The 26,682-nt window shown below is 44.3% G+C and overlaps 1 long non-coding RNA gene across 2 annotated transcripts in view; it reads left to right on the top strand.

Annotated features, from left to right (window-relative positions):
* Positions 1 to 26,682, top strand: part of LOC115505042 — a 340,353-nt gene that overhangs the window by 275,999 nt on the left and 37,672 nt on the right. The window lies entirely within an intron of this gene.

Below are 26,682 nucleotides of genomic sequence, written 5' to 3'. Positions count from 1 at the left end.
CCATAAATCACTGACATGCTTAGACCTGCACAGGCTCTCTGACCTTACTCCCCTGACCCCCTGGCATAACATATACCTCTATCTGAGGAAAAGTGCTTTGACTGCTTATGTTGTGTACTGTCCTCAAACTGCCCCGCCCCCCTGTCGCACACCACAACACACACTAAAATCCAAGCTCCTTGGCAGCCTGTAGTTTGATTTGTTCATATCTGTTTTTTTAAGTTTATTACTTTTGTGTGTGTGTGTGTGTGTGAGAGAGAGAGAGAGAGAGAGAGGCAGGCGAGGGGCAGAGAGAGAGAGGGGGAAAGAGAGAATCCCAAGCAGGCTCCACACTGACAGTTCAGAGGCTGAAGCGGGGCTTGAACCCACAATGGGTGAGATCATGACCTGAGCCAAAATCAGGAGTCCAACACTTAGCCAACTGAGCCATCCGGGTGCCCCATCTCCATTCATGTCTATTTATAAACGTGTCTCGTGTATTAGGCATTCATAATTATTTTTGAATTAAAAAAGATCTAGCTTCTTTAATATCTTTTTAAGAGTGACAAGGTGCTATCTGTATTAGGGTACCCAGTGTATATATGATTCCAAAGTTTGTTTAGTTTTTCTTCTATTGTGCAAAAGTTTCTTTCTCTGCCACACCAACCCATTGACTTTGTTCTGTTATATGCAATTAACCCATTTCCTGTCCATGGAAGTTCATTTAAATATTCACATGGCTTAAATATTCACATCCGCTCTCCAGACTAAACACACAGAGTCCTTTAACCCTGTAAAGGTCTTGTGCTGATTTTCAAACCCTTTTCCCTCCTGCCTCCCTTTCTCTTGAAAACTACTGGTTTGCCTAGTTCCCCCTTATAGTGTAGGGCTTGGCTCAGTTGGGTATCACAGCAACCCAAGGAAGAAAAGATGAGCCAGTTAACAAGAAATGTTTAGCTGCTGAAAAAGAAACTTGATCCAACGTTATAAAATGTTTATTGATCACTTTCTCGAAACTGATTTCATGTCTGCCCAATTAAACCTAATTGAGGCCTCTCATCTGCCAAGCCAAGTATACCTTCCATCAGATTTTGAGCATCAACTCGGTGTGCATATAGGTGGGAAAAGTTGAAACTAATTCTCTGTTCTTAATCACTCCTAATACATGTTGGTCCCCAATAAATGTGATATCAAAATAATAATAAGATATATGGAATCTAAGACATGGTAATTAATGAAGACGTATTTGAACTGTCAGTGGTGTCTTGAGCCCTAAAGGGAAAAATAATAACCTGACAATATAAGTGAAATATGAGATCAACCAATTAATTAGGAGAATAATTTGATCTGGTGCTCTGAAAGTAGGCCAATTAAAATGCATTGTTGTTATTTAACATTAAGTAAGGTGCTAGATCCTGAACACAGTTGGAAAGTAGACCTTATTCCTACCCTCAGGGAACTTAAAGCTAATTTAACAGTTGCATATAAAAGGGCAAAGGAATGGGAGGGGTGGTGTTGACTTGATTTACTTACGGGAGCTCCTTCTCTGGCATTGGGTTGAGGCTCAGGAGAGCTGTTACCACCCCTGTGCTCTTCTGACCTTCTCCTCCCTCCTTCTTCTAGCTGTTCTTGGAGTGTGGGAGGAATCCCTTTGAGTTCAACAGAGTTCAGAAGAAATGGGTTAAAAAAAAAAAAACTTCCCAGAAAATACTAAGTTTTCTATAGTTGAGCTGGTTAGTGGAAAAGAAGAACCCAGATATTGTTAGTGCCTTTGATAATTCATTAGGAACAATTAATTGGCTACTAATGAAACAACAGAAGCAACAATACAAAAAAACAAATCATTTTGCCTTCTAGCATACTTAAGGGAATGCATGTGCCTACCCTCAACTTTAATGAGGGTGCAAAAGATAAAGCACAAAGTAGCCCATTAACTGTGCATTTAACTTTAATGAAGGCTGATCTCTGCAATAAATAATAATAAGTGTATTTATAATTTGCAAAAAAAATCCTTAAAACTTTTTTAAGCCTATTCCTTGTGAAAGACTGAGGTTTCATGCTCTCCCCTCCAACACCTTGTGTACAGTGTCGGATGATTAATATTTTGATGTCATAATGCTGTCCCTGAAAAGAGAATCTTCCATTCCTTCCATCTCACTAGAAGGAAACATAAAATGCCCTCCTCTCCCCCTTTCCTTCTCTCTCTCTCTCCTCTCTCTTTCTTCCTCTTCTTCTTCTTCTTCTTCTTCTTTCTTCTTCTTTCTTCTTTTTTTTTCTTCTTCTTTCTCTCTCTCTCTCTCCCTCCCTCCCTCCTTCCCTCCCTCCCTCCTGGAATACCTGTTTCCCTTTAGGGTGCCCTTTGAACTGCTTCTGTAACAATTCAAGTAGGTTGTGTTGAGATATTCATCTTCCCCTCTTCTCCTTGGGAACCACTGTGCCATTCGTATAGAAGATGTTAGGGAGATCTGCCTCTGCCTAGATACCAACCATGGCTCTCTGGCTCAAGGAGACTCACACTAAGGTTAGAGCTGACAAACATCATGCTTTCATTAAAGCACTCGGCAGGGTAATATGCCAAATGGATGATAATTTGCTAAAATGGTTGTAGGATGTTCAAGCACACTAAATTATTGTGCTTAAGGACAAAAGAGCTCGAAACTCATCTCCTAAGACTATTACCAATTCACCAAGCAACATTCACCAGCATCTACCAATATTCCACTATGTATCCATGATTCTAGATTAAGAAGTACAAGGATTTGCCTAAAGCCAACAGCAGTGTCCACAAGCTTGACTTGATTTCTTGATGCATATTTACATGACAAACAGAATGCTAATGGTAATAAAAACTCTGATAATTGTTCTCTTTCTTACTAAAGTTTACTAAAGCTAAGTGCTTTCCATGCATCATTTCATTAAATCCTCACAGCCTGTGAAATAGACCATCAATAATTAATTCCCATTTTATAGAAATAAAGAAATTAAAGTCTAAAAATTAAGTAACATGGTAATTTGCAGAAGAAAACACTCAAATCCAAATCTGTCCAGAATGAATTTTTCTTCTTTGAACCTCTGCTTTATTGTCTCTTTGTAAATAACATGCCAGGGTATGAAGGCAGTAATCGTTGCTTGGGCATACCTGGTTATGATAACTTACACATCATTGCTTTCTCTAATGTACACGTCATATGCTTAGTCCTTTTGTCTACTGATTTAGTCTCTCCTTATAATCTTTACATGCACTGTAGGCATACTTGATTATTGTAATAATTTACAACAATTACTGAAACCTAAAGGTGTTAAGCATCTACATGGTGCCCACATTTTTCTCCATTGTGTCCATGTCATATTTGTACTATGTCCCCAGTCATCTAATTAACTGAGATTACTTATGTAAAATTTTACTTTATTTTCCCCATCAGCTCAGTCTGAAGAGTAAATTGTACCTATACCTCTGCTCAGAAAGAAGAAATAGAAAAGAAAATGGTGTAGTTTTGTGTTGTTTTTTTTTTGACACTTGCAATGTATCACTTTCTTTGTCCTGAGGGCTAAAATAATATTTGAAATTGCAGCAAATTGGGATCTCAGGGCCAAATCTATCTTCTTCTGTAGAGTTTTCTACTCTTCCTTGAATTCCTTGTTTTCCATTTATTTAGTATTGCAGGATTTAAAGTTTGGATCCCCTAAGTAACCTGTACAAAAGCCCCTTTCTACCTCAGTTCCCAACCCAGCAATCATAAGCCACGCACCCTCAGGGAAGCTTTGTTTGCTTGGTTTTCATCTGATGATCTTGAATTCTTAGCACTCAAAGGGGAAAGTCTAAGGCACAAATGCCATGGAACATGGAGGAAATTACCTGAGCGTTCCTTAGACTAGTGAGGTAACAGTGTCTTCAGGTAATAATGGGTGAATTATCCAGTTCCTTGCCTCCATTCCGTGACACCGATGGTGAAGGGGAAATTATGAAACAATAATCAGAAGGCCTTGATAACTGATGAAATGTAGAGGACAAGAGAGAAAGAGGTCAAGATGATGGAAACATTGCACTTAGTAAGTGGGAGAATGATAATGTCATTAACAGAAGTGGAAAGTCAGAAGGAGGAGCCACAAGGGATGAAGGGAAGAGGGATAAGATAATGATGAATTAGCTAGAAAGTTGTTGAGTTGGAGACATGCTGGAAAATTAAGTACTAAGTGTCTGGTGGGCAGTTTGAATGGTAGAAATGATTTTAGGGAAAAGGTCCAGGTAGTAGATAAAAATGTGAAGGTCATGTGAAAATGAATGATGGGGCACCTGGGTGACTCAGTCGGTTGAGCGCCCCACTCTTGATTTCGGCTCAAGTCATGATCCTGTTATGCCCAGAATTCGTGATCCCCAAAAGTCACCAGGGAGCCGAGTCCCGATGCAAAAGCAAAGAGCCTTATTCGAGCTAGCTTGAGCTCAATCCCCTACCTGCTCCAAGGCAGTGGTGAGATGCTGGAGAGAGAGCGTGTTTCAAAAGCACAAAGGTTTTATAGGGGTCTAGGGGTAGTTGGGGGGGGGTTGATGGTCGTGGCCTTAGCCGATTGGCTGGGGAAGGATCAGAGTCCCTTTGCGCAGGGTTGCCGGGCGTGGTTTGAACGGGAAGTTTGAAGGGTGAGCGGGAAGTTACTCAAAGGGAGGAGGCATGGTCTGAGGTTTGAGCGGGAATTTCTTTCTGCTGTTTTTCCGGAAAGGGGGCCATGTCGGGGACATAGTCACTCAAGATGGAGGACACAGAACATAATGGAGTCGGCCGGTCTAGGTCCGCTCTTTCAATCCCAGCTCATGGAATCAAGCCCCATGTCAGGCTCAGTGCTGAGCATGGAGCCTGCTTGAGGTGCATTCGCTCGCTCTCTCTCTCTCTCTCTCTCCCCCCCCCATCTCTCTCTCTCACCTTCTGCCCCTCCCCCACTCACACTCATGTGCGCTATTTCTTTAAAATTAAAAAAAAAGAATGACGTCTCTGGAGTAGAAAAAGAGGAAAAAAGGATGCTTGAACCTTGAGAAATACCCTTGAACAAGTAGTCAACACAGAAAAGCCAATTAGGAAGTTAGAAAAAGAATGGACCATGCATGGGGAAATAAATAGGGTGGTGCCACAGGGGTGGGGAGCCAAGATATGATAAGGTTTATTTGCTGATAGGACTGTGAGGACTCAATCAGATTAAATATTTTGAAGCAGTTCTTAAGTATCAAATGATATACCTGTTTTACCTGTAAACTTGCTCTTTAAAGCCAACATTTGAGGAGGTAATAGAATGTTTGGAAGGGATCGGCATCAGTACCTGTAAGACCTCTCCAAACAGCCACTCCCACCAGACCCTTTTACTGAGGAGGATACCTAGTTAGGACACTCCAGCAAAATAGACACCTTATAGCTGAATTTAACCATGTAAAACGGCCATTATTTTGTCATATAAGATGGTCTTTTCATGTGTTCCATCCAACTTGAGCATGGTTTCCCAAACCTGCTCTGATGAGCTTGTCACCTTTGAGCTTCCAGAAGTCGTTTTATACCATCCGACCCAGATTTCTTCCCTAGGGCCTCACCCTAGCTCCCTGCTCATTCTACCTGGGGTCTTTTGAGGGCTGGAGAGGGGACATGATTGATCAGTGTTTATGCAACTAAGGAGCCACAAGGCCTAGATTGAAAACCTGTTCTCCTAATTCCCACCCCCGTCCACTCTTTTATCTCCCTTCTATACCCTTTCTCTGAACTAAGCCAGCATATTCCAGAATTCAGGACTGTGGAAAGTGATGACTCTGACTCTCTCTCTTTCCCTGATCTGAACACAGGAGAACATTTTCAATTGGTCTAACATACCAGGCAAACCAGATTACCTGAAATCTGGGGCAGAAGAAGGCTTCCAATGTGTCCATCATTCTGATTGACAATGCAGACACTCCTCCATGGTCTGGGCGAGTTTTATGGTCAGAGTGAGGAAAAGGACAAAGGGAATTATTTTGATTATGCAAATCAACAACCCAATCCTGACTTCCTTTTGTACACAGAGCCCGAGCATTTGCATGCCTGGTCAGTTGTTCAAATGACCAGATTTCACTTGGTCTCATTAACATTCATTCCTTAAAATGTATATTCGCTCAACTAATGTAATAGCTTGGTCTCTGCAAATGGAATTCTTCCCAAATGTGCAAGTGGCTATAAGTAGTCTAAAAAAGTTTTAAATGCACAGTAAGTACCTTGTACATATAGCCTGTTGATCATTAATAGAAGTTCTACAAAACGGAAGTCAGCAGAGAGAACCATTAAAGAGCAAATAGGGCAATTAGGACCTGCCAGGCTGACTCTCCCTGTCACTCCACATGACTCCTGCCTCTTTGCCAACTCCGCAGCAGTTAGAGGAAGCTGACATATATTCTTGATGCTCTGGTGTGGTTTCAGGGAAGGGAGATAATTCCAAGCCACATCTTTATATCCAGAACAACACATAAGAGGTTAAGATTATGCTTGATTATTCAAAAAATTTAGCCTGGCCTTGTATCTGCCCCTCGAAATGATCTTTAGAGTTCTCACTTATTTTTTCCTCTTCACTTTGGTTTCTCGTAACACTCACCCCTCCCCACCTCCATGGCTACTTTTCGTAGATGCGATTTCATGATGAAAATTGAAAATATGTGGCAGAAAAGAACTGCCTTTCTTTCTCAGAGACACATTAATAAAACACCTATGAGCCATTTCATTTTACATAACCAGAGAGAAAGATGCATATGTAGAGAGATTGATATAATGTTGGATACATTAAGATACAATTATTGTACCATAGTTGTATTAAAAACTGTGGTACAGTTCAAATTTGTATACATTTAATACATGTGATGCCTATTTTATTTAAAGCCACAGTCCTAGGAAGACCCAGCATATATTTCAGAACCTGAATGTAATTTAAAAAAAAGCTTATAACTTTGGCACCTGTGGGATACTTCAGAAAGTTAATTTTCTCCACAGACTATGGTAATTTTAACAAGAATATCCTAATATGACTCAGATGCTCAGGAACAACTTCCATGTATTGAAATTGGGTTTGAAATAGGATTTTAGGCTGTCATTTTCATAATGAGATTATATTTTGTACATGTAGTCTCATTTTTAATAATTTTTAAATCTGAAATTAATAAAAAAAAACTCCACTGAAATTTTTTAAGGGAAAAGCCACTGCTTACCGTCCTCTGATTGCTTCACTCCATAAAAACCCTCTTAGGGCTTCATATAGGAATTACATCTTTTCAAAGCCTTATTGCTATTTTTTGTTAATATACTTTATAAAGATAACAAAACTAAGTATATAGATTTGCTATGGACTGGAAGTTGCCTAGCAAGTTTTCTGGCAAGTCATAGCTTGTTTCTAAAACCATCATAATTATTCTTTGTGGAATGTTGAGAGCTTGCTTTCCTATATGTGTTTATTAATAATTTAAACATTTTTATAACAGTTATTTGTGGCTTTGGACTGAGATCACTAGACTGCTAGGGCACTAGATGAATGGTCTCCATTCCTAAAGGTCAAGGTAGACCTGCCTCCATGTCAGTCACTGCTACCAGTGTTACAAGGATGCGTCGAAGGTAATAACCAGACTCGAGGAATAGAACATTTTTAGAGGATTGTTTTCTCTGTCTTTACCAGAACCTCATGCCTTTATTTTAGTGATGTATGTGAAATAAAGTGGCCAACATAGAGGACCTGTAAAGTATGTGTTGTCTTCCCTCATTTCTACTTCAAAATTCCTCCAAGGGGCTTCTCTCAGGATGGTCTAACGTCTTCCCGGGTTCTGGGCATACTGTTGGATGCATCACCTCAAACCATATTAAGCCTGTTTGTATATTATGCATGTATTTAATGCACCCAAATACCACATTAAATCACATTTGTTTGTGATTATAGAAGACTTATGGCTGAATATTTGAGATAACAACTTTTATGGATATTTAAACATTTATTTTTGCCTTTCACATTTGTTTTCAAAATTTGGAGGTGTTTTTTTGTTTTGTTTTTATTTTTGGGATCTCAAATAATTTGAAGTCATGGGGAAACCTGTAGGTCCTAGATACTGAGCCAAGAGGTCTTTCCTTCCGGTCTGTCTTACAAGAAAAGTATCATTCCTGCTGAGCAAAACTAGGCCCTTCTCTTATGCCTTCAGTACTAGCCCTGGCACCCACTTAAAGAATGTCTACCATGTGACCACATGACTAAAAGCAGTGGTAACGTAAAGTGAGAATTCTTATAGCAGAGGGAGAACAGAACTATCTTTTCTTAGGAAATGGCCTAGGATGACTTCACAGAGGAGGTGGCATTTCTAGTGAGCCTCATGGATAAATTGGAATTGGCTACATGGAGACGGGGGCAAGGTGCGCATTCCAGACAACCAGCATTGGCAAGAAGCACAGCTTTCTCCAAGATCTTAGTCTCTAAAGTATCTGTACCTTCTTGACTGTCAAACACTCTAGAGACATGGGACCAATTTTATTTTCCTCCTACCTCTCAGGTTGTTCTTTCTCTGGATGCCATTTTACTCCAAACCCCATGAAATTAGATGCTGTTCTCCAGTGACTATTCTTGTCTCGTTTTTTTCTTTCTCTTTATGTTCTCCTTTAGTCATGTGAAGCTTTCTCCAGATTATCAACAATTCACCCTAAGGACTCTCCCCTTCTCAATCTCCAGAGCCAAACTTTCTTCTAAACTAAAGGTATTTTGTTTTTTATTTTTGTTTTGCATTTGCATGGTGGACATCTGCATGCATCCCAAATTAAGCATATCATTTCTTCCAGAAAAGTCTGCCCTTTGCTGTGCTCCTTATTCAGATTACTATGAGATTTTCTCAGGCATTTAGATCTAAAATTCTGAGTCATCTTTAACTCCCTGCCTCAGCCCACCGCATCCAAACAGTTTTTGCCCTTTGCCTGACTCCTTTTTGTCTTTACTCCCTTCCCATCCCACTCGTGCCCCTAGTTGATTATTCATTTTTCTCTCACATAGATTATCACCTAGCCTCCTAACTAGTCTCTCTGTATCTATTCCCACTAGCACAGGCTACACACCTAAGTTACAAAATCCCCATTTCTGATTATATCTCTCCTCTATTAAGGATGTTAAGGACATTCACTATCTAACAAGTAAGGTTCAAAATGCTCTGGCCATATTTGAGGTCTCTACTATCTATCTTTCCAATATTAAATCAAATATTCATTTCTTTGTTCCATCAGAACACTCATTTGCTGCTTGCCACAGGCACGTAGAAATTTTCAGTCTTCATCTTTTTGTCTAGAAAACCCTTGCCCTGCCCCCCCATGTCAAAATCTGATTTTTCCTTTAACACTCCACTAGAAGACTACCTCCTTCTTAGAGCTTCTCCTTATGCCTTGCTGTCCTTGCTATTATTTATTTCCCATCTCCCACAGCTCCACGTCATATTGGAAAGGAATTCTCCCTCTTTTGAGTTTACACTTAATTTTTTCATTAGCAAACTCCACTGTGTTTTCTGTGTATAATCCTACAGCATTTTAGCTCTTAGGGCAATTGATTCTGGAGACAGTCCTCCATAAATATCTGGTGGATGAATGAGTACAGCCTTTATAGATTTTTTTTTCCTCTAACAAGTCTGCCTTCACATCTCTAAGTCAATTGAAAGAATATTATACGTGGAGTGAATTTATGTATGCTTGCAACAAGTTATTTTAGAGAATAATTTGAAAGGGTGCTTATTTCTGGTATGGAATTACAATTTTTTATATAACTCTAAAAAGAGAAATTAAACTGGTGATTGGATCATTTTTGTGATATTCTCTTACAGAATATTTGAGTTAAATTTTTGTATCATAAAACAGGGGATGAGCCAAGGACAATTAGCAACAACTATAATGATAATCTAATTATTTCATTGAGAATCAAATATGTGCCACATACTGGTCCATATGATATGTACACACTATTTCTATCCTTAGAATTTACAGATTTTCAAATTGAAGCCCAAAGAGATTGACTTCAATTGTCTAAGTACTCAAGATTACTATTTAAAATCCATAGTTAGGTCTTATCCTCTGGATTAAAATCAACTCCTCAAAATATTTCTAGTTACTTAAACATCATACAGTTCCAGGTACCTCCCCTTTTCTCTAGTAAAACCTATTCCATTTTTGGTCAACCTGTGATTTGCCTCTGCTCTATTAGTGTGAAGTCATTGTTTTCTGACTACGCATTTGTGTGGTGGTTGTTCCCAAAGGTCTGAAGAAACAAAATTATCAATGTGTGAACAGTCAGGGATGTTCCTCGTGGTGGTTCATCTTCTGGTACAGTCTAGCAGTGCCTGCATCTGAAAGTGATGTGCCCTTGCCCACAGATCTATGCAGCAGGCACAACTCTTTCTTTGATATTGGCATAATTTAATATAACGTCTTAAATCTAAGGAACTTGGCCATCGTCCAAAGAAAGAGTCTGCACTGATCTGTTCCGACAGTGGAAATGTCCACCATTGGGTTCCACCCTGGAGCTATGGAAGTTCACTGTTACGTTATAAGAGCTTACTCTTGGGAGTCCCACAGGGGTAAGGTGGTGAGAGTGAGGAGCGTGGGCTTCAGATCTTGGCACTGCTGCTTCAGAGCCGTGTGACTTCAGAGTGCCTCGGTTTCCCTGTTTGTATCCTAGGTGGGAAAGAGGGCAGGAGAGGAGAAAACGCCATGTAATAGAGTGGTGTGAGGATTGGGAAAATCTGCGGACCTGGTGTATAGCTGAAGCATTCAGCAAATGGTAGTCATTACTGCTCTTAGTCTCGCGGGAAATGCCTACTCCCCAGCAGAAGGAAGGGTCCTGTATGGGTTTCCTGGGACTGCTATATTACCATAGACTAGGTGGTTTAAAACAACACAGTTTATTCTCTCACAGTTCCGGAGGCCAGAGCCCGAAGCCGAGGTATTGGCAGGGCCATCCTTCTGGGGGCCGTGGGGGAAATTCATTCTTGGCTCATCCAGCTTCTGGTGGCTACTGGCATTTTTCAATTTCTGGCTGCATCACTCCAGTCCCTGCCTCTTTGGTCACATTTTTTTCTCCTCTTTTGTCTGTGTGATCTCCTTCTGCCTCCCCCTGGTAAGGACACTGGTCATTGGGTTAGGCCCCACCTGGATAACCCAGAATGACCTCATCTCAACTGCTTTAACTTAACCACATCTGCAAAGATCAAAAAAGCTAGCATTTGTAGCATTCACAGGTTCTGGGGATTAGGATATGAACATACGTGGGTGGGGGGGTGGGGGTGGGGCTCTCCAGGTCAATGCAGTACAGGTCCGAAAGGAAGATAGGTATTGGGTTTATTTTCTTTTGGCAGGTGAAATATGTGCAGTGGACAGGGTGTTTCCCAAGTGGGGTGCTGCAGGGATGCTGCTGACAGCCAGGGAGCAGTGGAAGAGGCTGGGACAGCTTCTCGGAGGGGAGGATAAGGCTCCCAGAGAAGCAGTATAGAACAATGGGAGGTGGAGGGGGCCTGGACGGGGGGGGGGGGGGGGTGGTGCTAACTCCAGGTGTAGCCTTGTCCCCAGCTCACAGTGTAGCAGAGGGCAGGACCTCACTTCTCTGTGGGCCTCAGGTTCCTCATCTATACAATGAGAGAATATTGGAGCAGATCAGAGATTTTAAATAGACTACATACAGGTTGAATACTTTGTGTCTTTAAAAAATCTGAATATTTAAACATTGGCAGACATCATGTCAAAATTAGTGTGGCTTCTTGTGAAAGTCATCTGTGCCAGCCATAGGGCACTCGGTCTTCTTTATTGCCAGTGGGTTTTAGGAAGTGTGGCCCCACCATTAGAATGAGCCATCTGGCTTGCCACCTCTCCCACCACACCCTAGTAGCTTCTGACACTGAGACTGAGTGCAAGTAGCCCTTTATCATCCTCTCACACTGCAGATTTCCTGATGGTAGAGAAATACTTGTCTTTGTCCGTGTTTCCATCTATGGAGAGATCCAGATGGTTTTTCCTGTACCTGGCTGAGCGCACTCACTTATATGGCCTGCCTGGGCACCCTACGGTTTTGTTTTTGTGATGGCTGAGTCAGAAGACTGAGATCATTGCTCATCTCTATGACTCTAATGATCTAGGTGCCAGAAGGAAAGGCTGGGGGTGACAGAAAGTGACTTGACCTGTGACTGTAGGAAGCTCTCCACACCCTTCCAGGCACCAATCCACCATGTTCTGGGACCTGTCACAGGGATACTTCTCAATTCACAGAATGAAGTTCTTGGCCCCTCTGCTTGGGCCTTCAACCAGATGCCTCCACCCCAGTTTCCTCAGTCCTCAGATTTCTTTTCCTCGTCTTTCCTCATGCTTCTATCACTCCTGCCACGAGTCTTTTTACCCTTCAGCTCCTGCCAATGAGCACCCTTGCTGTGGCTGTTTGGCAACTTGCTACAGCGGCCTCTCCTTCATCTGGACTTCACTGCACTCTCCTGCATGATTCATGGCTTAGTTCTGCATAGCATTTTTAGAGCCTTGTTTGCAATGGGAGAAAACTAGGAAAACAAAGCAGCATATTGTCTTCAATCTGGTCCCTCTCATAAGGGGGCTAGTTAATTTTTTTTAATTGTAATCCTCCAGTAATGGACCATCTGAAAAGACAGTCTCTCTCTCAGTTGGAGCCTCCTGTGACTTAGGAAGGAGTCATGTGCCCTGCTGTCACGGCTGAGCCTGCCTGGCCACTTTTCAGGGAAGCTGCCCCCACCCGTTCCCCTGGTCTCCAAGTTTGTTACTTGTCCTTTCTAGAGGTCCCTGACTGAAGCTGGAGAATGATGCCATCTCATCTCCCCTCATCCTTAACAAAGTTTTTTTTAATGTTTATTTATTTTGAGGAGACAGGGGGAAGCACACAAGTGGGAGAGGGGCAGAGAGAGGGGGACAGAGGATCCAAAGTGGGCTCCGTGCTGACAGCAGAGAGTTCGGTGCAGGGCTTGAACTCACGAACCACGAGATCATGACCTGAGCCAAAGTCTGATGCTCAACTCACTGAGCCACCCAGGTGCCCCTTTAACAAAGTTTCTTAAACCACTGTGGGGCTACCAACTTGCCTAGAATGCTGGTTCCAATGGTAGTCAGATGAATAAACTAAGCATTGAGAGGGGCCAGGTCTCCCTAAGGGGAAGAAACCACCACTTTCATTTTCATTTCTATTTTTTTGGTATTCCTAAACTTCTTTAACAGGTATCAGGCCAAGAAAGTTTTAGACAGTATACAAACTACAGACAAGTTTTCTCTCTTTGGGATCTTTAAGTTCTATGTCGTTCAAGTCAACAAACAGCTGGGGTATCTCCTTGGTGCTTTGGCCGTGCTTGTGTTCAGTTTGGAGGCAACAAAATGTGGCACTAAGGCTGATTTTACAAAACAGGTACACGGGATGGGCAGAGAAAAAAAGCGAAGCTTGGAGGCAGGACAGAGGGAAAAATTTGGTGACAGAGAGGAAGGCAGATTGATGATTGAGGCAGGAAATAATGTTCCTGGAAGTTCGGTTTGTAGGTGACAGCACATCTAAAGTGTTTGAAGACTCTGAGGTCAGGGAATAGTTCTTATTTTTTTTTCATTTTTTTAAAATGTATTTTTGAGAATGTCTGCAAGTAGGGGAGAGGAGGCAGAGGGAGAGAGAGAGCGAGCGAGCGAGAGAATCTTAAGCAGGCTCCATGCTCCGCACAGAGCCCTACACGGAGTTTGATCCCATGACCCTGGGATCATGACCTCAGCTGAAATCGAGAGTCAGAGCTCAACCGACTGAGCCACCCAGGAGTCCCAGGAACTATTTCTTGAAGACCTGTGTGGTTCCCTCAACGGTGTGCACTCACGTCACATGATGTCCTATCTACCTTGCTCCCATTTTCTCTCTTCTCTGGTGCCGTTCTTAGCCCAACTGTTCAAACCGAAGCTCAGATTCCTCCTGACTCCTGCTCTATTGTCAGTCCCCTCACCGTCTCCAGTCCCCAGTTCAATTGTTTCTGTTTTCTAAGTGTTGAATGCACTCCACTCCTCTCCTCCACTGCCTTGCCAGGGCTATCCAGAACCTTCCTAACTCACCTCTGCCGTCAGTCTTTTCCCTTCTCAGCTCACCTTCTGCCATAAATGCCCATTTGATCCCATTGATAATTGGCCTGAAATCTTAAACTAAACAAAACAAAAACCAACAAAACCTCCCAGGATCCTGCAGAACCAAACCCCCAATCTTGAACTGGCACACAGTTCGCTGGCACACATCCTTTGATCTATAGTCACAGTTCCGGGTGCACTAGATTTTGCAGCTTCTTGAGCATGCCATTCTGTTTATTCAGCACCTTCTAGTGTGCATGCCTTGTCCACGGAGCACCTTTCCATTGCTCCTGCACCTGCTAGCCCTGTTTATACCTGGCAAACTCAGCTCATCCTAGAGACCACCTCAAACATCCCCCTTTCTGTGACGCCTCCCATAAGTTGCTTGTTACAGCTCAATACCTGGCACCCCTGCCCTGCCCTTGCTTCTTCTCACAATCACTATGCATGGACTTCTGCTGGCCCTTAATTACCTGGACTCCAACCATTTGCATACAATTCTGATCCTACCACCAACCTGGGAACTAAAAGAAAGGGTAGAGCTCTCATTAATTTCCTTCTCTCAGATGTTTAGCAGTGGGTTCAGAGCATTAGTAGGCATTCATCATATTTACGCATACGCTCAACATTTCCAAATCATCTATTATGCATCAAGCACTGTTAATACAGTGGGGATGTAGTACCGAAAACTCTGGACAAACTCTGTCCTCATGGAACTTACGTTGTGGCTGAGGATCTAGAGGGTGAATAAGATGAAAAGTGAAAATGTCACTTGGCAGTAGGTGCCAAGGAGAAAACTGAAGTCCACCCAAAGGAAGGATCTGAAAGAAATGTCTGTTGAATGAATGAGCCATTCTTTCTCCCTGGTTGGGGAGTTTACAAAATTCTAGGATAAGGGAAAGGAGGGATACATACACTCGAGATGAGTAAATATGAGAGAAAGTAAGAAATCCAGATACCAACATTAATGTGTTTAAAAACAGACTTTGACCGTCCAGTGCTTCCCATCTCTGGGACAACAGGTTTTTGTTTTGGGGTCTTTTTTGGCTCTGTTCCTCCCACACAAACCCCAGGGAAACTCCTCATCACAAGGCTGCTTATTCACCTTTTTCCCTCCCCACCAATAATTGGCAGTAAAGACGTTAAGTCACTCCACAACCTGTCTGCTGTCCCTCCCACACTCTTGCACACACCTTACGCGCACACACACACGCATACACACACTCTTCTTTCTCATCTCTCTCTCGCTCTCTCTCGCTCTCTCTCTCTCTCTCTCATACACATACTCACCCCTCACACATACCCTCCCACATACTCTCACACACACTCTCACACATACCCTCCCACATACTCTCATGTGCATTCACACCCTTACACACACTTACCCTTGCACACTCACATTCACAATATTCACACATGCACACACACCGACACATACACTTGACACACCCTTTTGTTCACATGCACCCTCACACACTCACACCCACTCTCAACACTCACACATACCCACATACCCTTTCACGTCACATATATCTCCCTTACATCTTCACTCCACATACACACTCACACACCCTCTTACACACTCTCACAAACACATACATATACTCTTACATACCCTCACACACTCATGCACTCTCACACCCACACATGCACTCTCACACACATTTCCACGCACACAACGTCACACACACTCTCACACACTTGGATCCACCCTCTCACAGCCCGTGCACACCTTCACACACACTCTCAAACACACTGAAATCCCTGTAGTAGAGCTTCACGGATGACTTACAACTTGAAATTCGTTGTTGAAGAAGGTCCTCCGAACCAGTCATTCACAGAATCAACCGATTGTTATCTTTTCCTTCTCTCGAGTATTCACTTTGGAGTGTATTAAGTTAAGGACTGAACGCAGGTCACAAGTCAGTTTTCATGAAGCCACCCTCGGGCTCTTTCTGCCAGCTCTGCCCTGTGAGAACTCTAGCTTCCTCCTTCAGATGTCTGTGGGTGACACTACCCTTCCTCCCCTGTGGCTGCCTGACCTAATCCACTGATCTCTTCTCTCATGGTGGTGCCCCTGTATGCACCCTTCTTCTTGGGAGAATAAATTTTATAGTCTGGAACTTCCACAACCTGGGATGTGGAGGGCAGCTGTCCGCCATGGCCTCATGAGGACTTGTGAGCGTGCCTTTGGTCTCTGACACAGGAACACCTCTGTTCTTCTCGAGTGGCACATTTGTTTCCATGATCCCTCTTCATGCCCCCCAGGAGGGTAAGAACTTCTTTGATCTGACCAAGTGGCCCCGCCCTGCCTGGTATTCTCTAGTGAGGCTTCACTTCATTGGAAACATTATTGTCCAGTCAAGGAAGAAATGAAATTACTCTGAAGTCAGAAATTGAATTAATTAAAACAATTATTACTATCATCCCCAAGAATAAGCTAGGGTTGTTAGATAAGATTGTGGGATTTTTTTCTCCTCTGGATGAAAAAAGAATCTTCTTTCTTTTCCTCCCATATTTGAGCCTCAATAGGTAGAAAAGTAGCAGCACATTTCAGAAAAGGATTGGAAAATGAAAAAAGAATGATAATTCATTATTCAGTAATCAATTCCCCCTGCAAAAGCAGCAGATTCTGCAGAGAACGTAGGACTGTGAGGAAAGGCAAACCCAGACCCTGCCCAGCTTGCACCTCTGGGGCGAATGTTCTCCACAGAGACCTTATTAGGAGCAGAAAGACAGGGAACCAGCATGGGGTACCACTCTTCACAGCCTCTGTACCTTTGTACCACACATTAACATGCAGAGTCATTGTTTTATGGGCCAGCACTCCCTCCCCTTCAAGCTCCACTCTCAGATTAAAAACCACCATATAATTATCTGCCTTAAGGTTCCAAAATGGATCCCTCTCCACTGGGGCCTCTGAGTACAGAGAAAGATAAAACCTTTGCGTGAGGACACGCCTGTGAGGTAGCCTCTCTTTGTCCATCTGCTCCTGCTCTGTGCACTTGTATTAGGCAGAATGAAAGATGGCCCCCAAGATCCCCAACCTCAGGTGCGCACCTACGTGTTCCAGCAAACACTAACGTAGGTGCTGCTGTGAAGGGATCTCGCAGATGTAATTAAGATCTCAAATCTGTTGACTCTAAGGAAAGGAGAGTGTCTTGGAAAAGTCTGACCTAATCAGAGGAACCCTTAAAGGGGACTGGGCTCCTCCTAAAGAGTTTGAAGTGTGAGAGAGATTGAACACAAGGAGACTGTCCACTTCTGGCTTTGAAGGTAGAGGGCCATGGGGTGATGTCTAGGAGCTGAGGGCAGCCGGTGGCTGACAGCCAGCAAGGAAATAGGGGCCATAGGCCTAGAACGGCAAGACACTGAATTCTACCACAACTGTCATGTGAGCTTCAGAGAGGACCCTGGTTCCAGGTGAGAAAGCAGACTGGTGACACCTTGATGTTAGCCTTGGCAGAGAACCCAGCCATGCCGTGTGAGGACCTCTGACCTACAGCGCTGCGAGCTAATAAATGGTTTCTTTGAAGCCATTAGGTTTGTACTTACTTGCTCTGGAGCATAGTAAACCAGTTCAGCTCTCGGGGGTCCCCACAGCACTCTGCTGACAGAGCTGCACGGTTTGCTGTGCACAGCGTTGCAGGCATGGGTTTGTGCTCTGGCTCCCCCAGGTCCGAAGCCCCTCAGAGGCTGGGACTCCACATGTCTGGCCTGTGAGAGGAAGTGCGCAGTGGAGAAGAGCTCTGAAGTCAAATAGACCCTATCTGAATATCTTTTGTATCTGCTGTCTGGGGCAAATTCATCTGCTGAACTTCGGTTTTGCTATCTATCTATCTATCTATCTATCTATCTATCTATCTATCTATTTTTGAGGGTAGGGAGGGGCAGAGAGAGAGGAGGACAGAGGATCTCTCTGTGCTAACAGCAGAGAGCCCGATGAGGGGCTTGAACTCATGAACTGTGAGATCATGACCTGAACCGAAATCAGGAGTCAGACCTTTAAACCAACTGAGCCACCAGGCATCCCAAGTTTTGCTCTTACTAAGACGAGGCTAATGACATCTGCCTCTTGGGGTTGAGAGGATAAATGAAACAATCTGTATAAAACGTTTAGTGCCATCTCACCATGACGTAAATGATCAATAAATTTATGGGAATTGTTATTATTTGCTTTCAATCCATAATATATATGAAGCAGCTACTTTGTTCCCTGCTAGATGCTTCTAGGTTCAAGGGATACAATGACAAATAACACCAAGCTCTGGCCTTTGAGCATCTTATAGTCAGTTTAATCCCAACAGTGTCTTAGATACAGTTTGGTCCAAAGAGGGAACTCGGTATCTTGGAGGTGACTAATGTTAGGGAGTGGTCTGTGAATAGATCCAGGCCATACCTAGAGCCCCCATATCCCCGTCCCGTGGTACCATGGAAGAAAGCAGGTGCTTTTCTTTTCTTTTTTTTTTTGTTTTTAATAATTCCAAGCACAGCCTGGAAAATCATGCTATCAAAACAGAGCCAGTATGAAGATTAATTCTCAAAGTTGTTTGGTAGTATGAATCTCCTGGAGGGCCTTATTACAATATGGATCCAGGACTCCACCCAAGACAAAGGAGGGGACTGGTCCATATTGCATAAGCAGCCCATACTGTGATCCTATCCGGTTATCGCTTGCTGTGTAACAAACTACTCCAAAACCTACACGCTGAAAATAGCAATCATTTTATTATGTATGCAGATTTTGTGAGTCAGGAATTTCAGCAGGGCCTGACTGGGAAGTTCTTTCCCATGTGGTGTTAAGGTCACTTGGTGATATTCAGCTAGCAGATGAGCTGGTCTGAAGGGCCCAAGATGGCTTTGCTTCACATGCCTGTCACCTTTCTAGGGATACAACTCAAGTCTCCTAGAAAGTCTCCCAAGAGAGAGGAAGTGTCCCGAGAGACCAGTTTCTCCAGGCCTAGACCCAACACTGGGTTGGTACATGACACCAGTGTCCTGTTGAACAAAGCAATTGCAGTGCCCACCCAGAGCCCAGGGGTCAAAACACTGACCCACCTCCCAATAAAGAAAGCACGGCCACATTTAATCTGCCTCAGAGCCTGAGTAGAGTTAGGAAACACTGTTTTATAGAATATTAAATGGCTAAGGCCTTCAATACAGACAGTTTCTGAGCGTTCTAGAATAAAAGTCAGCAAACTATTTCTGCAAAAGGCCAGATAGACAGTCTTAGGCTTTGTGAGCCACATGTGGTCTGTCACATATTCTTCTTTGTTTTATTTATAACTCTTTTAAAAATGTAAAAATCATTTTTAGCTTGTTGGATATACAAAAACAGGATACAGGCCAGATACGGCCTATGGCTGTAGTTTGCCACCTGTGTTCTAGAATAATCTTGCATCACACTGAGTCTGGCTGAACTGTGAATATGGTGATACCCTCTACCCATTGTGTCCCCTGAGTAGCAATAACTCAGAAAATCTTAGAGCTAGAAAGACCTTGGGAGTCACCTGCTCCAATCCATCCATTCTAAAGATGTGGAAACTGAGGTCCAGAATGGTTAAGAGACATGGCAGAACCATGGTTATTAATAGGAGACCCCCAGAGATCCTTTGGCCTCCTCATATCAGGCTGTGTCAGCAGAAATAACAGAGATTTAGGACTAAGGGTTGGACATAGCAGCAGTGAAGTATGCTTGCACCCTAGGACCTTGGAGCGTATATGCCCCTGGCTGGGGTCCAGGTTACAAGTGGAGGCCAGTCTAGCCGCAGCACTGCTTGGCCTATCTCTGGCTACTGCCTGGAAAACCAGAGCGCAATCTGTCGCTCCTGTCAGGATGGATCAGCAGTGTGGTGAGGATGGAGCACGCATAAGGAAAGGGGCTATGGAGAGGTTACACATGGGCCTGTGCAAGCTGGGCCAGAGTATCCGTGCTTCCCCCGGAGAAAAGCAATCAGGGCTTTATGAATAACTTCTCACCTCCTTTGTGGGAGGTGCTGTTTAGCGGAGCTCCCCACTGTGCCAGGTTCCCGAGGAAGCCTCTGATTTACTAGAAGTTGCTTGAATACGCCACGCCTCCTCCTGTCTTTATGTGTTCTCCGTCTCTTCTGTCTGGGACGCTTGCGGTCCTGCGTGCTTTTTGGGAAAACTTAAATATTATCTCCTTTGAGAAGGCCCCTCTGACTTTCCTAGGAAGGTTAAGACACTTGTTCTGGGCTCTTACGCCTTTTTAATTTCGTGTAAATGATATAAATGATCTGACCCTAAGTCACCCAGTAAGCTTGACACAAGTTGTAACTCCTTCTGGTATACATCTTTTTTCTAGGTGTTCTTTCATTGTGTTGTAACTATTTATTCTCATGTCCGTGTCCTTATTAGGGTGTAAGTTCATTGATGGCAGGGACCGTGCCTTTTTGTTTCGTTGTTTTTTGTTTTCGTCAGCCCCAACGATAAAGCCTAGCACAAAGTAGGCGTTTAAATGAACGTTTGCTGAATGAAGGAATATGTGAATTTCTGAAAGTGAGCGTATCCACAGTAAGTAGTAATACGTTCCTCCCATGCCAGGGTGCCAGACCACTCTTCCTGCTTGGTAGCTCACGCCAACATGTTCCTCATTACTGGCTCTGAAGAGGTGGAATCAATTGAAATAGTTGCCGTGAGGAGCTTCCGAAGTATCCTCCTTTGGGTCTTACCCGTCAGAGTTGTTTCTTTGAAGAGTTGCTTAGGCACAATTCTGTTCAGGTGGCCTTGAAGGATGTGATTTGGGTATATCCATCTCTCTTCCCCAACATCCTAGACACTGGGTGACCAGATTGATCATATGTTCTGGATCTTTCTAAAGGATGGTACACAGGCTCAACAGTTGGCTTTTGTTAGCTTGGTTCATGGAACATTTGAGAATCTTTGCTTAGCATATAGCTCATATTTTAGAGGAGTAGACTTAGAAACTCCTACCGAGATCCTCTCGGATGTGTCTTGGCAGTGCATGATGCTCTTTGATCATGGTTTTTGATTCCGAGTAACTAGACCCTGGCTGATCATTACCCCTTTCCACATATCAGTTTTATTTTTTATATCGATTCCTGCCTTTTGCCCACACAATACGAGCTTTTATTAAATCTGTCCTGACCTCTTTGCAATTGCGATGCAGAGTAACAAGCCATTATTGTTTCCCCAACAGTTCCAGGAGACTCAACCAATTGTTTAATACGATATGGATTCTAGGCCCCTGGAGGGATGCGTTCTCCGTGCCAACGAAGAATGCTTTGCTTGTCTGCTTGCAGGGGGAAGGGATGTTTGGTGATTGGTACAGCCCCTCCCGGCTGCCCATCCCTACAGCTATGCTGCTGTTGTTCTGCTGTGGTTAAAAATAACTAGTTGGAGGGAGAATGTGGGCTTGCAGTGGCATCAGACTATGTAGAGAGATTTAAAATGCCGTGGACACGTTCAGACATTCACCAGTTCTCAGAAACCTCCCCTTGCTGATGGGTTTTATGCAGGCGTGGCTCATTCGGCAGGGAGCATGGGTCATCTGGGGGAGGACAGTGCCAGGGCAGGGACTGAGACTTCATATTTTTATTTACAATGTGTATTAGTCCGTAGTTTTGCTTGTTTGAGATCTAGTCTACTTTCTCCCCCCTCACCCTCTAGAACCTGAGGTGTAAGTGGGGGGTGCTTAGACTATGACATTCATTTAGCGGGTGCAGTTGCATTTTGGCAAACTTCAGGGCTGTAGAAATCCCAGAATGCCCACTGAGGACAAATAAAAGAACACAACGTCACACAGGACTTTTGCAATAGAGGCAAAAGTGTAATGTAAGTCTTTTTGATTTTCAAGTGCAGTTGGATCTCATTGTGGACATATTACTTGTGACTCTGAACCTCAGTGGGAGTAATGTAACACTTTGCTGGGCCCCTCACGTATTGTCTAGCTCTGGCAGAGGCTCCTGTAAAAATCAGGGTTGGCCTGAGGCCACATTAATATGCACCACCCCTGGGGGCCCGCTTCCAGCTCCAGTGCTCTGTGAGGGGGTGGGCGCCTCAGAGACGGACATGCGGGCGGCCTCCGAGTGTCTCCCTTTTGCCTGTAGCTTGGAAGTGCAGAGTGAGTGTTAACGCGGACTCTGGGTCCTCCAGCAGGGAACCGGTATGGGGGAGGCCAGCAGCTGTGCTCGGTGAGACCCTGGCCAGTGGCTGGAATGACTGACCACGTCCCTTTACCCTCCACACGTTCGCCAAAGGGTCGGCTCTGGTTGTATTGTAGGAACACGTAGAAACATTGCCAGTCCTAGGGCACCTCTTACACTCCTTCCCTACTCCTGAACGGGAACAAAAAGTGCTTGTCTTCTGTAGCGAGAAGAAGCAGTTTCTTTGATGAGGGTGTCCAGGAAGGCATTTCCTTAGTGGCATTTTCTAGAGGAAATAACGGAAAGCTTCCCTCTGAACAACACCCCAACCACAAACAAACACAGATTCCATAGCTGCAGAGAGTATCTGGCCTACCAGTAAGCCCTTGCTAACTACGGGAGGTAGGGCAGGCAGAAGGTGGGAGGTGTAGAAAAAGGGAGAGGGAGAGAGGTGGGCAGGGGCAGAGGAGAAGGCAGGGCAGGGAAGGACTTGCAGAGTCAGGAAGTATCTGCCGTAAAACACTCTAAATCACGGTCTGTGAACTACTGCCTGTGAGCCACATCCAGTCTGTTGCCTGTTTTTGTACAGTCCACGATCCACGAATCGCTTCTGCATATTTAAATGGCTGAAAAAAATCAAAAGAATAATATTTTGTGCCATGGGAAAATTATATGAATTTCAAACGTCAGTGTCCATAAATAAAGTTTTATTGGAACATAGCTATGCCGGCTGGTTATTGCCCACCACTGCTTTCGCGCTTCGATGGCAGGGTTGAGCAGGTGTGACAGAGACCATATGGCCCCCAAAGCCAAAAAAATGTACTCTCTGCTCTTTTACTGGCAGATTTACTATCTGCTGACCCCTGCACTGGAGAGTATCTTAAGCGCTGGCCTGTCAATTCGATTTAGTAGTCTAAATTTCCCCAACAAGAAGCCGCTTAGCAATTATTTGTTATCGTGTGTCTTTTCTGGTCAGTCGGGGCCACCGCTGCAAAGGCAAGTGCAGAACAGTATTCCCTGTTCTCTTTCTATTCTGCTCTGCCCCTCAGCCGCCTGCACAACACTTTGCTCGGCTCATGCTGCTCTTTTGGAAGCCAGCCTGCCAGTGAAACTCAATGTACACGCGATTTTCATTTGAGCATCACATGGGGACTACATCCAACTTTCTGAAATATCACAGGAAAAAAAAGTTATATATGGCAATATGTGTGGAACGTGTTACAATGATTTCCATTTCTTACAAAGAATCTATAAGCACAGCACGGCCATGTTTGAATAATCAACTGTGTATTAATCATACTGTGACATGTGGTATTATTAAACTTCATCATAATAGTGAATGCTTCATATCATATGGTATAGATTGTCTTTGGCTAATAAATCACACTTGTGGCATATATTTCGTATTGCTGCAGCAAATACTGCTATATTCGACACAGTTTGCACCTCATGGAGCACATATTAGGTATTCACAGATGCACGTTTTCCCCAATGGCATTTTTTATCCAGTTAATGCTTGCAGAATGGCTGGTGGACAAGAAACTAACGTTACCCAGCCTAGAATTGCCTTTATTTTCACTACTTTCCACCAACTAGATCTCTCTTAATTAGGTTCCTGGGTAAACTAGCCATTTTTTTTTTAATTAATTTATTTATTTATTTATTTTTGGCAGTTTGCTTTACTTCTAAGTGACTGGCTGAATCCTCATGTTTTCCCCAAGGAACTTGTTACATAATCCAAAGTTAGGTTTTTAACTCAGGGGAATCTAGTTCAGTTAGAAGGATAGGAGTATATTGAAAGAGAGAGGGAACAATAATACAGTTCTAAAACTGCCTCGTGCAGGAGCCCCTGTGAGTGCTGGGGAAGGGGTGCTGATGTGGCCACTGGGAGGTGGACAGAGAGAAGAGCCATGGGGGAGGGTTGGGTCAGGGGAAGGGGGAAGAGCAGAGATGTTCTGCTGAGAGACTGTGTGAGAAAGGAAGATGGGAGCGGGTTCAAGGTCAGAGAGACAAAATGGCAAGTGAAGGTGTTTGGAAAGAATGTCAGCTGAGAGCAGAAAGAGGCTGTGGGTGCAGCTGTGATTTGAGCGTCAGTGTGAATGCGTGGTCCGTGTGTGACTAGATGTCTCTCCTTGCACGTGGCACTCCGAGAGAGCCGTTGCACAAGGGAGAGTGTGCAGGACGGTGGGCGGGGGTCAGAAGGAGCCTTTGAAAGAGCATTACAGTGCAGGCAAGCGATGGAGTCGGGCTTGTGGGCACGTGTTGTGTGGGTGTTGGGAAGGAGAGAAAACCGAAGGACGGGGCAATGCAGAAAGCATTAATTGCTTCCCGCCTGTTTCTGTAACCTGACCATAAACGCAGTTTCCCCATCAGGCTTTTTAATGGACCGCTGAGGTGAACATGTGGCTCTGTGCCCTGTCAGGAGTGATGGTATTGAGGCGGACAGCCCTGGGGCTCCGCTCCCCCCCTGCAGCTCATCATGTCTGAATTAAAAAAAGAATTGTTTGGACAAGACTGTTAAGTGAATGTTTTCCAGCATTAGTGGGAGAGCTTAAGGAGCTCCCATTGGATGGAAACAGCATCTAACCACCTCGGGCAGTGCTGGGAGAGAAATTTATATAACAACATGCACACAGCATCCTTCCTTTGCTTCCTTGGCTTCCTGCATTCAGGTTGGTCTAAGGCATCTATCCAGATCCCTGCCCGGGGTTGAACATACCCTGCACCCACCTCCTGAATTGTCCAAACAGCATAGGGCCTGTTTGCACACTCCAGGTTGGTCCGTTTCAGCAAGATTCTGAGTGAGCATGTAGTGCGTGCGAGCACAGGGATCCAGCACTGAAGAGAAAGGACCCCTGGTGATGGAAACCCTCCAAGCAGCCATTGCTATGGCAAAGGGTTTAAGCAAAATTTTGCTGCAGCAAAATTTTGTGCTTCTCTCTGTAGGAGCCACACAGAGCCACAGGAATCCCAGCTCCTGGGATATTCTGTTATTCCACACCCAGGCTGTTTCCAGAAGAATGCACTAGGGGAAGCAAAAAAAAAAAAAAAGAAAAAGAAAAAAAAAGAGGAATTGTCCAATCTCACATAACCAGAAAGAGAAAGTCACATGTTAAATAGTTTGGGCTCTGTATATTGGGAAGCGGAGGAGGAAGCTAATTGGGAAGGAGGCAAGACCCAGCTGCTCCACTAAGGGGAAAAAAGTGCCGGGATTCTTTGTGCCTTGGAGCAGGCCCCTCTGATGCCACCTTGCTGGGACATCTGCACACCTCAGCAGCAGAGGCGTCTGGAAGGAGAAGCTAGCTGACATAGAGCTGGAGAGAAACCCACTGTGCCAGCAGAGAAGGTGGGGCCAAGGAGGAGAGAAATCGTTGCTGTGGCTGAGAGCATTCCTGGGTTCTGCTTGCTCCATTACCTCTGCGGCGGGAGAGCATCGGTCCCAGCCAGTGCAGGTGTGAACACTCAAGTCCTCACTTGGAAAATTGGGCCCCGGAGGCAGGAGCTGCCAGCTGCTCAGTGATGGGCTCCGGTGCCTTCCAAGTCTGGGCTGCGCCCAGCATCCCTACCCCTGCTCCCCTTTCCCGGCAGTGTGCTTGGCCCCCCGCCGCTGTCCCCCTCCCTCCGATCCTTTGCAGCTTCCCATGTAATTTGCTTGTAACAAGCCTCATAAAGTTTGATCGTGCTTGCTAGGACTGCAGACGGACGAGTGGAATGAGCTCATGTTTCTGGCAGTGGAGCACGAGGGTTAATGCGAGTCCCAGAGGGAGCCGCCTGCCCAGGCTTTTTCAGGAATGGGAGGCAATTTAACAACCTTCAGACTTTCAAAGTGTCAGGAAAGTAAAACCTGACATGCTCTTGGTGGGTTATATATCCCCGGTCTCTGAATTCTTATGGTTAATCAGCGACCTTTTATAAGTCCAACCCCCTCTCTCCTCTGCCTCCATCTCCTGGGACCTTCAAGTCATCATAATATAAAACCTTTCTTGTCACCTCCTCTCCTTGATCCATTGTGCCCATCCAGTGTCTCTTCGGTCACTCTTCACCTTTCCAACCTCTCCCACATCCCTCCCCGTTAATGTTGTCACACTCTTGCTCTGCTCTCCTTCCCGGGACTCCTTACCTGCTTCTCCCTCTCCTCCTCCTCCTGTCTTTTCTCTTTCCTTCTCCTTCTCTAATCCTCTATACATTTCTGAACCTCTGCCATATGGCTTATTGGCTTGACGTCTCACTGGTACTTGGATAGATGAACAGGGACCAGAGCAACGGGGTAGGCAATTTCCCAAGGTGAATGAAAAAGCTTTGCTCTTGATTCTTCTAATCCACCCAAGGCACCTGTCAGTTTAACAGACCTGTGTAGAGCACCATTAGGTATAGCCATCATGTTAAACACTGGGGCTCTCTCTATCATATACCTTGGAACCTGATACCACAGCTGTTATTGCTGATCTTTAAACGATCTTTCACAAAAGTACTATTATTAA

This window comes from Lynx canadensis, chromosome F1 (assembly GCF_007474595.2).
Source record: "Lynx canadensis isolate LIC74 chromosome F1, mLynCan4.pri.v2, whole genome shotgun sequence".
NCBI lineage: Eukaryota > Metazoa > Chordata > Mammalia > Carnivora > Felidae > Lynx > Lynx canadensis.
The sequence above is the reverse complement of the archived record's forward strand: the minus strand, read 5'-3'. Positions and strand labels throughout refer to the sequence as shown.